This window comes from Sinocyclocheilus rhinocerous, unplaced genomic scaffold (genome assembly GCF_001515625.1).
Source record: "Sinocyclocheilus rhinocerous isolate Xijiao unplaced genomic scaffold, SAMN03320098_v1.1 scaffold1364, whole genome shotgun sequence".
Classification (NCBI taxonomy): domain Eukaryota; kingdom Metazoa; phylum Chordata; class Actinopteri; order Cypriniformes; family Cyprinidae; genus Sinocyclocheilus; species Sinocyclocheilus rhinocerous.
The window spans coordinates 423705-437198 of record NW_015627534.1 but is presented as its reverse complement, the minus strand read 5'-3'; the positions used below and the strand labels follow the sequence as shown (position 1 = coordinate 437198).

Below are 13494 nucleotides of genomic sequence, written 5' to 3'. Positions count from 1 at the left end.
TGCCTTTTAAAGCTTTTTTTTTTTTTAAATCACAAGGGGGTGTTACTGATGTATTTTATGTTGTAGAATAAAACATGAAAATATATTGAGCTTGTGTTAAAGAGCAGGTCATATGGGTTTTCGAAAAATATCTTTTTTTGCAGTTTGTAACAGAGCTATCCTTCAATGTAAACAGTCTGCAAAGTTGTTAATCAAAAAAGTGCATGATAAATAAAGTTATTGTCTCTCAAAAGAAAGAGTCGGTTCTGAACCGACTTAACGAGTCGTCATATTTTCTAATCTTCTGCCTCTTACCTATATATGTCACAAGGTAACACATTTGCATAATCCCCGCCTGCCCATGAAATACGAACACTCTGACCTGCCCACAAACACTTCCGCTAGTTAGTGTGTTTACATCATGTCGAGAAGACGCTAGGCTAAGTGTCAAGTTGGACACTTTCTGCTCCCAGTAGTGACGCTCTTGCAGTGTTTGCATACTCTATCACAGATAAAGTGAATTAAATGCAATATTTCTCAAATACACAGAAACGTTTTTATGAGCAACAGAAACACTTTTTATATACTGCTTAATACAGCATAATCTATTCAAGAATAAAGTTCAGCATATAAACATATAGGCTACTAAATACCGATAAAGTGGGGGTATATATGCTTTTATCAGTGTTTTTGATTAAAATGACTTAATATAACAGTGCGACTACACTAAAAATGCTTTTACTGTTATAAAAACCCAGATTTGTGAGCATTATTGGAATTGAATTGTTAGAATAAGCACGCAACGCACGTCGTGCTTGTCATCGCAGAATCTGACCAATGAGAATAAAGTGTGTCGTCATCATGGCTCTCGCAGCCGATTTTGAGCAACTGCAGCGCCTGACCTAGGCGGCTGGTCTCGTTTTGCTCTCGCGGTACTTTGATGGCACATGTGATCGTAAGGCGGCTGCAGCGCCGATCAAAGTCGGACAAATGTTCTAACCAGAATGCATTGCTTTTGTCAGGCGGCAGCCGATGAAGTCGAACAAGCCTGCTGTGTTCTGCGTGGTGAAAGCAAGTTTGTTTTGTTTTCATTGCCGAAAACTTAAACTTACCACTGAGAAACGTCCTAATCAAGTCGTGCTTGGGATGGAGTTTCCGGTTGAGCGACTGCATAGGTATCATCCTCGGACTTGGGCACCAATTGATAAGGTAATATCGATGCCATTTTTGTAAGCTTATAGCATCTTTGTTTACAAGTAACCCTCCGGAGCAAATAAATAATCATGTTAATGGGCGTTTCGTTAATGGGCGGTTCGAGTTGACCAATAAGAGCAGAGTAGGCTTATGAAAGGGAGGAGTTTACAGACCTTAAGCTCAGAACTGCTTCGAATTAATCGTTTTGAAATCATTAAAAAAAATATTCTAATATTAAATGTATATTCTGAGAAAATGACAATGTTTTCTGATCTTAGATGCATTTAAACCTGTTGTAGGGGACTCCGATATTAGGACACTTTAAAATACCAAATGACCTGCTCTTTAAACACAGACCTTTTTTTCAGTCATTTAACCCCATCTAGAAATGTTTTACTGAGTCCAGTACTAAAGTACTTGACTGCTAGACCCCAATGCTCAAAGTCATTGCTTGGCTTCCCTAATACTTTTGTGTGTAAATCTTTCCATCTATGTTCCAACATAGTGGAAAGCCATCTCAGAAGAGTGAAATCATTAACAGCGAAGGGAGGGATCAGTCCTTATTATTAAATATCACTAGAGCATTAGTGAGGTCAGGCAGTGACATTGGGTGATAAGGTCTGGCTCACTGTTCCTATCCATCATAAATATGTTCATTATGGGATTTGGGTACTTTAAGGACAGTCTTAATACACACACAAAAAAACCCTATATATATATATATAATTATTCAATTATTATTATTATTATTCAAAATAATTCAAAATCCTATAACACTTGTGATGTTCCTGGGCAAAAATGACCCGGCCTCAAAAATAGCTTATAAATCACTCATTATGCGATATTATCACCAAATGTTGGATTCAATCTTTTTGTCAACTTCTTTTCTTTCATTTAGGACTGTTTTTGTTTTATTTATATTTGCATCTGATTAATCGTAGACCTCATTTATCTGAGAGTAGGCACCTCATTTTTTGAGTGAAAAAAGGCTTTTATTTTGTACAAAATTGCACAAAGTCACACTTGTGGTGTTCCCCGGGGCCAAAAATGACTGGCCATTCAGAGTGAATGGGAAAGATCACAAAAAACAGGACCTTTATTTTGAAATGCTTTTTTTTTTTTGAAAAGGGGCACAAAGTAACACTTTTGCTGTTCCCTGTCAAATCTGAACATTGTGACATGCGAGAAAGAGCGCATTAAGACTCTTATATAGAGAACATTTCATGGAACAACAAACCAATATTTATACTGTCACAAAAAAACAACACACTGTCACTGTCATGCAACAACAAATTTGACCACTGTGACATGAAAAAACAGCACTGCCATATAGAGAACATTTCATGGTATGTGCCCCCCATGTATGTGCCTTGCAACTGGTCATTTTGTGAACTTATGCACATGACTGACAGATTTTGCATGTGCCTTGCAAATGCTTGCTCCGCATTTGAAACAGACCCTGCTTTTTTCAAATCTTTTTTGGAACAAAAGGCACATCTCTTACTTTTCTCCCCTCGGCCTGTGACAGTTGAAGGCCCTGGTGTTTGTATGTCTTTCACCAGTGTAGCAGAGGGCAGTGCTTAAGATAAATGTTGGCGCCTCTGTATGAGGGGGGTCACCATGGATTTTCCCAGCTCTTCTAGGAATAGCCGCCTCTTGAAGGTTTTCCCCTCTTTCCATCCTGGGTTCACCATCATCCATGCTACAAAAGCATTGTAGGCTGACACATCAATGATGTTGAAAAACAACACCATGGGCCATCGTGCCGTTTTTCTCTTGCAAGTGTATGTGCCAGTAACCTACAAAAAAGACAAAAGAATCACTGGCAATGTAACACAAATCATTTCAGATTTTCTGCAGTTTATCACACCTAAAACCATATTTACATATTTACAAAAACAGACTCTGTATAGTTTACAAGTTCTACTGGAAAACAATGTTTTGAACAGAAAGCATATATATATTTTTATTGACCACATAAAACAATTAGGCAATGGAAAAAGCAGTTAACAGTCTAAGTTTCATACCTTATCGAGATTATCGACGCCCCCCTAGTTTTTATTATAGAACAGGATGACTTCTGGCTTCTTGTCCTCCCTGGTACTCACAGAGGCATCCTTGTGCAGAGTGGTCATCAGCAGGACATTTTTTTGTTTCTTTGGGCAGTACGACACAAGTGCATGTGTGTTGGTGAAGGCGAACTTGGACGAAAAAACATCCCTGTCCTTGTTGGTCACTAGCGCAGGAGGAAGCTCAGGCTTGTTCTTTCTGACAGTCCCCACCATGGTGATTTTTTTTTTTCAGTAGTTCTGCGCCACGGTCATAGGACGTGAAAAAATTGTCACATACAACTTTATGTCCTTGCAGACCTGCTGTCACTTCAAGGACTACTCTCTTGCCCGGTTTCTTTTCTGGAACACCACTCGACGTTTTCCCTGTATACACTTGCATGTTGCACGCATAACTGTTTTTTGCGTCACACACGGTCCAGACCTTTATCCCGTATTTGGCAGGGTTCTTGGGGATATACTGCCTAAAAGGGCAGCGTCTCCTGAAAGCAACTAAGCGCTCATCGACTGTCACCACTGGGCTTGGGTTATAGATGAGCGGTAGCCTCTCCACCCACTTGTCCCAGAGTTCGCAAATCGGTGCGAGCTTGTCTCATCGATGGTGTTCTCTCGATTGTCAAAGCGGATCACCCGTGATATCTGTCTGTTGGGACATAGTGGCACGAAAAATTGCCCGGCCTGTTTCTGCATCCCATTAACTGACAATGCTTTCATTTCTGGACCTGTAGACCCCACACAAAATCAAAAGACCCATGTATGCCTCTATGTCTGTTCGATCTACCTCATTCCAGTTTTCTTTGAAGACTCATCTTCCCTCCAGATTCGTCATGGATATGACTATGCTTTCAAAGGGATCTGTCAGAAACAGGTTGAAGCACAATTTTATGTCTTCAATGCGAGATGTGGCATATTTTGTCAACCCTGGTGTCTTCCTCAGGACATTTTCTGCAGATAACCTGCCTTTCTTCTCAGGTGGGCATGAAGACCAGGACAACTTTCCATCCTTCGACCAGAATGTTATATCAACTTCTGCTGGGCCCTCACAATCAGAAAATTGCTCCTCTTCAGTTGTTGCAAGGTTTGCAGCTTGCTCAGTGATGTCTTCCTCTTCTGATATATCTTGCAACATGCCTTCACTGTAAGATTCATCTTCAGTTGTCTCTTCCTCGCTATTTTCTTGATCAGTAATATGATCAAGAACCTCTTGTAAAAACAGCTTCTTCGCCATTGTGCTGACACAGACTGAATGACAAGCAAGGTGCTGTGAGGGATTTATATGGTCTATCTTTGTGCTAAAGCATTTTTCAGTAAACCTTTGTCTGCTTTGTGAGAACATGAAAGCCTCAAAATCTATTGTCATAATATATTGTCTAGAAGGTGTGATGAAAGAAAGAAGATGAAAGAAAGATTAATTTGAAGCAGGGTGAAGCCAGTTCATGTGTGTGTGTGAGAGAGAGAGAAAGAGAGAGAGTTATACTATCAGATTGATGAAATGATATTGGATGCAGTTCAGGGTAGGATGAAATAGAAAGCTTGTAATACTCCCAATAGTTTGTATACGTGTGTGTGTGTGAGTTAGCGTGAGTATATATGCATCCACTCATTAACAGGTCCAAGTCCTTTATGTTTGGAAGCACACATGTACATATGTGAATGTGTACATGATCACCATGCTCCTGAACACTAATAGTTTCTATTACTTTCATTCTTTCCCATCGCACTAGTGTACTTTAATGTTTAATCAGGGAGTTTGCTTTGTGCCATTTTGTACAAAATAAAAGCATTTAAAAGCAAACTCCCTGATTAAATATTAAAGTACACTAGTCTGATAAACAGTGCAAATTTTCATCAGTTTTTATTTAATATTGTGAAAATTATTCATAAATAATTATTTTTTTCACTCAAATAATGAGGTGCCTACTCTCAGATAAATGAGGTCTACGATTAATCATATGCAAATATAAATACAAAACCAGTCCTAAATGAAAGAAAATAAGTTGACTAAAATATTTAATACAATATTTGGTGATAATATAGCATAATGAGTGATTTATAAGCAATTTTTTGAGGCCGGGTCATTTTTGCACGGGAACACCACAAGAGTGACTTTGTGCCATTTTGTACAAAATAAAAGCAAACTCCCTGATTAAACATTAAAGCACACTAGTTTGATAAACAGTGCAAATTCTCATCAGTTTTTATTTAATATTGTGAAAATTATTCATAAATAATGCTTTTTTCACTCAAAAATTAGGTGCCTACTCTCAGATAAATGATTAATCAGATGCAAATATAGACATCCTGTAGAGGCAGGGGTTGAGGCCCGGGGAATGGAGGCTGCACCCTGAAGTGGTGGAGCAGGCGGTGGATCTGTGTGCGTCTTGACACTTTACACTGTCCACTCTGGTTCTGCCTCAAACAACCAGTTCCTCTAGGACTGGATACCATGGTACAGACGTGGTTGAGACTGCGTCTGTACACCTTTTCCCCGATTGCTCTGCTCCCAGGAGTTCTGGAGGGAGTCCGCTGGGATGGGGTCCGTCTATTTCTAGTAGCCCCGTTCTGGCCAGCCCGAGATTGGCTCTCGGACCTAGTGTCCCTCCTCGATGGCTCTCCCTAGGAGGATACATCAATAAGCTGTTACAGTTCAAATGTTGGCCTCTAACCTTCTAACCATGCAGGATATTAGTTCTGACTGGATCTCTTCACAAACTGTCCCTCCCTAACATTTTCATCTCGTTTTTATTCATTGACGAAAATGTCAATTGATTTTCTTCATAGTTTTTGTCATTCAAACTCCCCGGAACGCTGCAGGGAACAGCAATCCAGGCACCATCCTCTGAAGAGCAGACCTTCAACGGTGAGTGATAAGAGGCTTCTTGAAGACAGCATAGCTGGGTGAAGGAGAAGGATTCTCCTTGAGCTCAGCGCCAAGCTATATAGTGGGTGGGGAGGGCCGAGCAGAATTTCGATAAGGCTTCAGCATTTTGGTGAAAAGGAGTTTTCCCCAAAGTGACTAAATAGTCACAATGACGAGTGAACGACTCAAAAAGGAACTGTTGATTTCATGAACACAATAGTGAATCCTCTCTTTATAACAAAGTGTAGACGCAATGTAAATAAGAGATTAGTTGAGCAGTGTTAGTTGTGAGATTACGATAAACTAAGATGAGTGACAGCTCATTTTAGTGATTATAAGGAGAGCACTCTTTGTCTGCTTTCTAGGCTGTAATCCATTCAGTTTTTTAAATTAAATTCACTCATGGATTCACTCTCCAATAACCATTTATCCAATAATACCACTCGTGGTTATGCAGAGTTTACCTCTACAGTTAACTAAGTGAAAGTGGAGGAGGTCTGAGCTGCTGTGACTGAGTAGAGGTGGGGACTAGTTGGCATAATGGCTCTGCAAAAACTAAATGGGGTTTGTGGGTCTATATTCAAGATATTTTAAGACATGAAGAAATTATTTTCATTGGGGAAAAGCGTTTAAATTTGGAGTTTTAAGGGATAAAATTAGTGACTGCATAACTAATATTTTGAGATTTAGATGATATTTACAAATGAAATCTTATTATTCTTGTAAGTTTATGTGAAAGCTACATGAGCAATATCACACGAGTAGACGTGAGATATGGCTGTATATCGGCACTGCTGTGATTCGGCCGTAGAAGGTAATCACCGTAGGTAATCACAGTGTGCCGATATACAGTCATATATCACGACTACAAGTGTGATATTGCGTCTATACAACAGTTCGACGGCACGAGTGTGTAAATGAATATGAAACAACAACGGAGTGTTTTTAAAAACCCTCTTTTGTGCGGAACTGCTTCCTTCCGCCACAGATTCAAATCTCAGTTTGAAAGTTTAACAGCTGAGCTCAAGCCTCCGTTACTAATCCGAGAATGTCACTTTAGAATTAGTAACGAAGGAACGCTGAGTTGCTTCATTAAAAGCTTATTGTTTTACTGTATTAAAAGCAGTATTATGTGGAGTCGAGTAGAGAGAGATGGACTGAGAGAGTGTGATTACCTGCATCTGATTCAGCATTCATTCTTCAGCTCAATCTCATATTCACAATAAAACATTTGTTTGAATGTCCACTGAGGAAAACGATATCTTTTTCGTATTCTCCTGTCATCTGTTAAGGGTGATTTCCGATGACAGCGCTGCTCAGTGCATTTGTTAACTGCCTCTTACTAAGTTGTTGAAAGTAAAAATAACTTACTTGTTTACAACAGTATTTAATTCAGTCTCTTTCAATATAAAAGTCTTTACAGCTGGCTCACTCATAATAACTGTCTCTTGTCGTCATCTAATGGCGGAACAATGTAACTAAAATCACCATCATGAACACACACTCATCATAAAAGCTGCTAAGCAATTCAGTCAAAAGTACAAAGGCAGCGCTCTGATTTGAAGTTACATAAAATACAACGTGATGAGATTTTGCCCTCAGCCAAAACTATATGCTTTGGAACAAATAATAGATGAATGAGACCAAAGACTGCCCCATTAGATTTACCCAAAACAAATTATATCTCATGTTTAACCACTATAGAGACATCAGAGCCAGCGGCAAATTCAAGAAAATCAGGCTGAGGTGAGGATGCTCTCGGCGGGTTCATGAGGGCTGACTCCATGGAGCTCACATCTCCGAAAACATTGAAGCAAATTTTCAAAAAGACGTTATCTTTATTAACAAACCACATATTTAAAGTCTAAACAAGTACATTAATATTTTTATACATATAAACAATTACATTAATATGTTAATATATAAACAGTAATATTTTTAATATTGTAGTCAATTTGAGCATCCGCCATGACACTCAGTGTGAGAAATACTGCAAGCGGAGTTATACAAACGGTGAAACGGTCTGAGGAGTTCTGTTACTCTAATATCGCACTCTTATCAGCCAATCAGATTCGAGGACCAGAAAGAACTGTTGTGTAATAAGATACATTCATCTTGCTGATGACAGATTTTATATTACACATAGGTATTGTGCTTAACTAAATGTGTAACAAAAATTTTTATTTAATTTAATTTTATTTTTTTATAATATTTTTCCTTCATATTTCTATTATTCCAGTTAAATTTTAACACCCTGTGTAGCACGTGGAAAATTCAATTTAAATTCCTATTTAAATTCATGAATTGAAACATGTTTTAGACTTATGAAGCTCTAGAAAAGACTTATTAGCCCCTCTCTTCATGTGGGGATCTTGGTCAGAGTTGTGGATGACTTAATTCTCAGATGACATTATGAGTGGAATATAATGGGGTTTGCATCACCTCTGTCTTGTTTTAGAGATTAGAGTGAATGGAGGGACACCAGCTGTTCTGCTTGTGACTCCAATTAAGCAGCAGTTGTTCAGTTCAGTACGTCAATGTGACCAGTGGGATCTAAAAAGCTTTCTCTGAATGACACCAGCAATGTGAATTTATCTAATCTACATGTGTAGTAAATGTTGCATAGTCCTTAAAACAAAAATAAACCATTAAATCAAAACATTTAGAGATGCACATTTATATACACAAAGGCATAGCCTATTTATATATGACACAAAATAACATGTAGTGACCCAGATAATGTGAAGTACATTCAAAGTTTGCTTCACTGAAAAAAATGAAGGATTTACTTTGAAAAAAAAAATCACTCTTAAATTGAAGAAAATTTCACAAATTATTACAAAGATTTAGTAGGTAACTCTCCGTTACTAACGTAACCTCGGTTCCTTGCGTAACGTAACGTTGCGTCGCTGACACTATACGGAAACTCCTGTTTACTCTGTTACTGAAGACTGATTTGTTCACAATTGTGTAGCTGCACAAACCATCGGTGCTCTAGCCACTTGCAAGGGGATTAGGTAGAATTTAAGTGGACAAAATCCTTGCCTGAAGGGCAGGGACGTCCAAGTTGTAGAATCTGGCAAAGGTAGATGGCGACGACCAGCCGGCGGCCGCACAAATCTCACCAATAGAAATCCCGCTGGACTAAGCCCAGGAGGAGGCTATTCCTCTGGTTGAGTGAGCCCTCACACCTATAGGGCACTGCAAGCCTGCTGAGGCGTGACCCAAGGCTATAGCATCCACTATTCAGCGAGTGTCTCTGCTTCGTGACTGGCAGACCTTTAGAGCAGCCTCTGAAGCATACAAAGAGCTGCTCTGAGTGTCTGAACAGGTCAGAGCGCTCAACATACACTCAAAGGGCCCAGACTGGACAGACTGTATTGGAACCCTGCTCACCATCTGCAACGGGGAGTGCTAGAAGGGTGATAACTTGAGCTCTGAATGGAGTGGAGAGCACTTTCGGCACATAGCTGTGTCTCGGTTTGAGGAAGGCTCTACAGTCGTTAGGCCCAAACTCAAGACAGTGCTTGCAAGTCACCCACCCGCTTGACCGCGGCTCAAAGGGAGGGCCCTGTAGAGCCCTGAGGACTATAGACAGTCCCAAGTCGGCACAGTATGAGGGCGAGGTGGATTAAATCTACGAGCTCCCCTCAGAAACTTAACGACTAGGTAGTTTCTGCCGACTGACTGGCCAGCCATGAGAGAATGATTCGCCGTGATGGCTGCCACATAGACTTTGAGCATGGAAGGGTGTGCCCCTTATCCAACATCTCTTGTTGGAAGATTAGCACGTGGGACTGGCCACAAGATGACGAGCCAGGTTCCATGCTGTACACCAGTTAATGAAGACTTATCATTTAAGGGCATAAAGGCGTCTTGTAGACGGTGCTCTAGCCTCTAAAAAGTCTCCCGTCGAGGGGCCAACATGAAGGCTCCACAGCTCTGGCAGGGGATGCCAAATCAGGGTCAGGGTCATTGAAGAAGGTGATCCGACAGCGAAGCAGAGCGAGACTCATGCTCTCACAGTGAAAGCAGTCTGTCTCAGTGTGCACAGCCTCAGCGTGGGTGTGGCCCAGGCAACCGGCGTCCACAAATGTGAAGCTGTCAGTGATATAGATCATTGGTGGCAGCATTGTACTCTGATCCGCCTAAAAGATCAAACCGCTCAATGCAGATGAGGGGTGCTGATCTTCACATGTAAAACACACTGGCGGATCAAAGTGCTGCGGGGAGAGTAAAACACGTGGGACCTGTGCCGGTGTGAGATCACTCAACCCGTGAGTTCATCTTTTCTTCCTCCGAGGCAGCTGAGAGGGGAGAAACGTGAGAGCGGGAAGGGCAGGGTCGCCGTCATTGAAGAAGGCGATCCGCGAGCGAAGCAGGGCCAGACTCATGCTCTCACAGTGAAAGCAGTCTGTCTCAGTGAGCGCAGCCTCAGCATGGGTGTGGCCCAGGCAAGCGGTGCACACAAATGTGAAGCTGTCAGCGATACAGAATCATTGGTGACAGCATTCTACTTCCATCCGCCTAGAAAGATTGAACCTCTCGAAGTAAACGAGGGGTGCTGATCGTCTCGTGTAAAACACACCAGCAGATCAAAGTGCTGCGGGGAGAGTGAGCATACAGGAACTGTGCTGACGTGAGATCACTCAAGCCTGGTTGCTCAGATCCATGACTCCACCATTTCTTTCTCCAAGCTCACTGAGAGAGGAGAAACGGGAGAGCAGGGCCACCTTTGTTGAAGAAGGCGATCTGCGAGCGGAGCAGGTCAAGACTCATGCTCTCAGTGAGAGCATTGCATCTCAGTGAGCGTGCAGCCGCTGCGTGGGTGCTGCCCAGACAGGCGACGCACTCACTGCGCCATTCTGCACACACTCGCGCTGCGATATTTGCAACAACGTCCCAGGAAATTTGCTCTTTTAATGCGCCAGATGGCCGCAGGGGAAGGCTTCTGGCTTCTTCCTTCTTCCTCTGCCTGGGCTCTTCTAAGGCGGTGAGCATCAGGCTGAGCTTCTTCCTCCTCTTCGGCTTCTTGATTGCAGAGTCAACAAAGAGATGATCTTGTCGCTGAAGGAGAAAAATTCTGATGAAATGGTGCTCTGAGCCGACTTATATAGTGGTCGGCTCCTCCCCTTCTGGTGGGCTAAAGCACCATTGGTTTGTTCAGCTACACAAACGTGAACAAACCAGGCTTCAGTAACAGAGTAAACAGGAGTTTCCCCATAGCGTCACCGACGCAATGGGAGAGACCGTTCGATAGGGAACACAATTAAATGTGAAATTGTTAAGTAAAAAGACTTAGAAAATAGTTTATTGTAAAATGTACGCTTTTATGTCTTATTTACAACTTTTAAAAACAATTTTTACATGTTAGGTGTTTCACAACTGAGAATCCATCACATTTGAACTTATATAATAATAAATGTAAAGTATGTGCAAAGAATGTTTCACAGTTTTGTCTGCATTTATACTGCAAAGCGTATACTGTCTATGAAAAAAATCCCTTGCCTAGGAGACTACAGACCTTATATAAAAATGTATGTATTTTACAAAGTTTAGTTTTCACCTATATATATATATATATATATATATATATACTGTATGGCAGGAGGAGCCCGATTCGACTACCAATCTCACAGTCGAATATTCGCTGGGTGTTATGATCATGCCATTTTGGCTATGGGGGTGCTCAAATGTCTAATTTAACATAGAACTACCGGTTTTCTCCCAATAAGTTAATATACAGCCTATTAAGATAATGCTGTAAATAAGAATCTGAAAAGAAAGAAGCTTTAAATAAATATTTTAACGTGCGTGAATAAATCCAACCACCCCTATAGATTTAAGTTTCACTTTCCATCATCCGTAACCGACAGAGGAGGATTTTGGCGGCAGGGATTTAAAACTTTAACAAGACTCAAACTGACACAGGCGGAGTGAAAGACTGGATTTGTTCGATCAGGTAGGGTACAAGTGATTTCAAAACATTTCAGCCGGTTTATGTATATATCGTGTATATATTATTTATCTCTCGTATAAGATGCATTTGGTTGAGTCAAGTGCTTCATTGTAGTACTACGGTAATTATTTCTTCAGCGCGCAGCGTGAGCAGGACAAACAACAATGCAGAATATTAAAGGTGCAATAGGTGATTGTCTTCAGAAACATTTTTTGTTATGCTGGTTGAAAGTCTCTTCACATCCCGATAGCAATCATGATGTTAAGTGGTCTAAATATATTTATCTGTATTTATATATTCTGTGGAAGGTGTAGGACCAAGAAATGTTCGTCCAATCAAAATGCTCTGTCCGAGCGTTTTAATTGGCTTTCCTACCTGCCTGTCAACATATGTATTAGCATATCTCTGCGCACCCGGTTAGCGCAGACAGGATAAGTCATCAGCGTGTTCACGCACGCTGTGCAGACAGAGCGAGAATGGCAGACAAACATCAACAACCCGATCTTCCTTCCTGGTATAGTACTTTTAAAGTTTTCTCACTGGTGAATGACACCATGTCATGTATGATGTAGCCCAGCGGTTCACAATTCCAGTTCTCGCGCCTCCCCCGCTCTGCATATTTTGCATGTCTCGCTTAGTTAACACACCCGATTTAGATAACCAGCTCGTTAGAAGTGAGCAACGTGTGTGATCTGTGTTCCGATCGATATGATCCCTACACAGTGTTCATTGCTCCCTACTCCCTGAGCAGGGGAAATCCGTTGAAGTTTACTTCACTTCGGAACATGGGCTGGAATTGGAAACCACTGATGTAGCCTGTTGTAGTAATGTTGTCTCTAGTATTCTGGTCTGTGAGCGTATATGCATTCAGGGGGCGTGGCTTTGGACGCGGATAGCAGGGAGGGTGGGACGTTTGCTTTCAGTGCTATCAGGCTAAAGTTAGCATTTTCCAAGATCTCCTACTGCACCTTTAATAACTATGACTGGGACTATACACATAACATTATAATGAGAACACTATTATAATAAAATGCTGTAAATTTTTAGAGTTTAGTTGCCGTGTCTCTGCACTTTGTTGCGTGAAGAACGCGTCCACAAAAGGAGTTCATTCAGAGCCACGCAGACACGTTCATGTGCATTCGGGCCCTCTTTGCAGATAGCCTATAAGTCGTAATATTAACATTATGTTGTATAAATAACGAAGCATATTCTATATGAGATAAATGATGAGTTAAATCCCATTGATTAAAAACCTGCCATCAAATGTGTCACTCTACTGGTCATCTTCAGTGCGCGCAGCTCAAAACAGAAAAGCAGAACATTAAAGGGTTGCTATTATGCTTTTTCACTTTTTCAACTTTAGTTAGTCTGCAGTGTTGCTGTTTGAGCATAAAAATGATCTGCAAAGTTACAAAGCTCAAAGTTCAATTCAA

The 13494-nt window shown here is 40.9% G+C and overlaps 1 pseudogene; it reads right to left on the bottom strand.

Annotated features, from left to right (window-relative positions):
* Positions 1-2753: 2753 nt before the first annotated feature.
* Positions 2754-4470, bottom strand: LOC107728229 (uncharacterized; annotated as a pseudogene).
* Positions 4471-13494: the final 9024 nt, after the last annotated feature.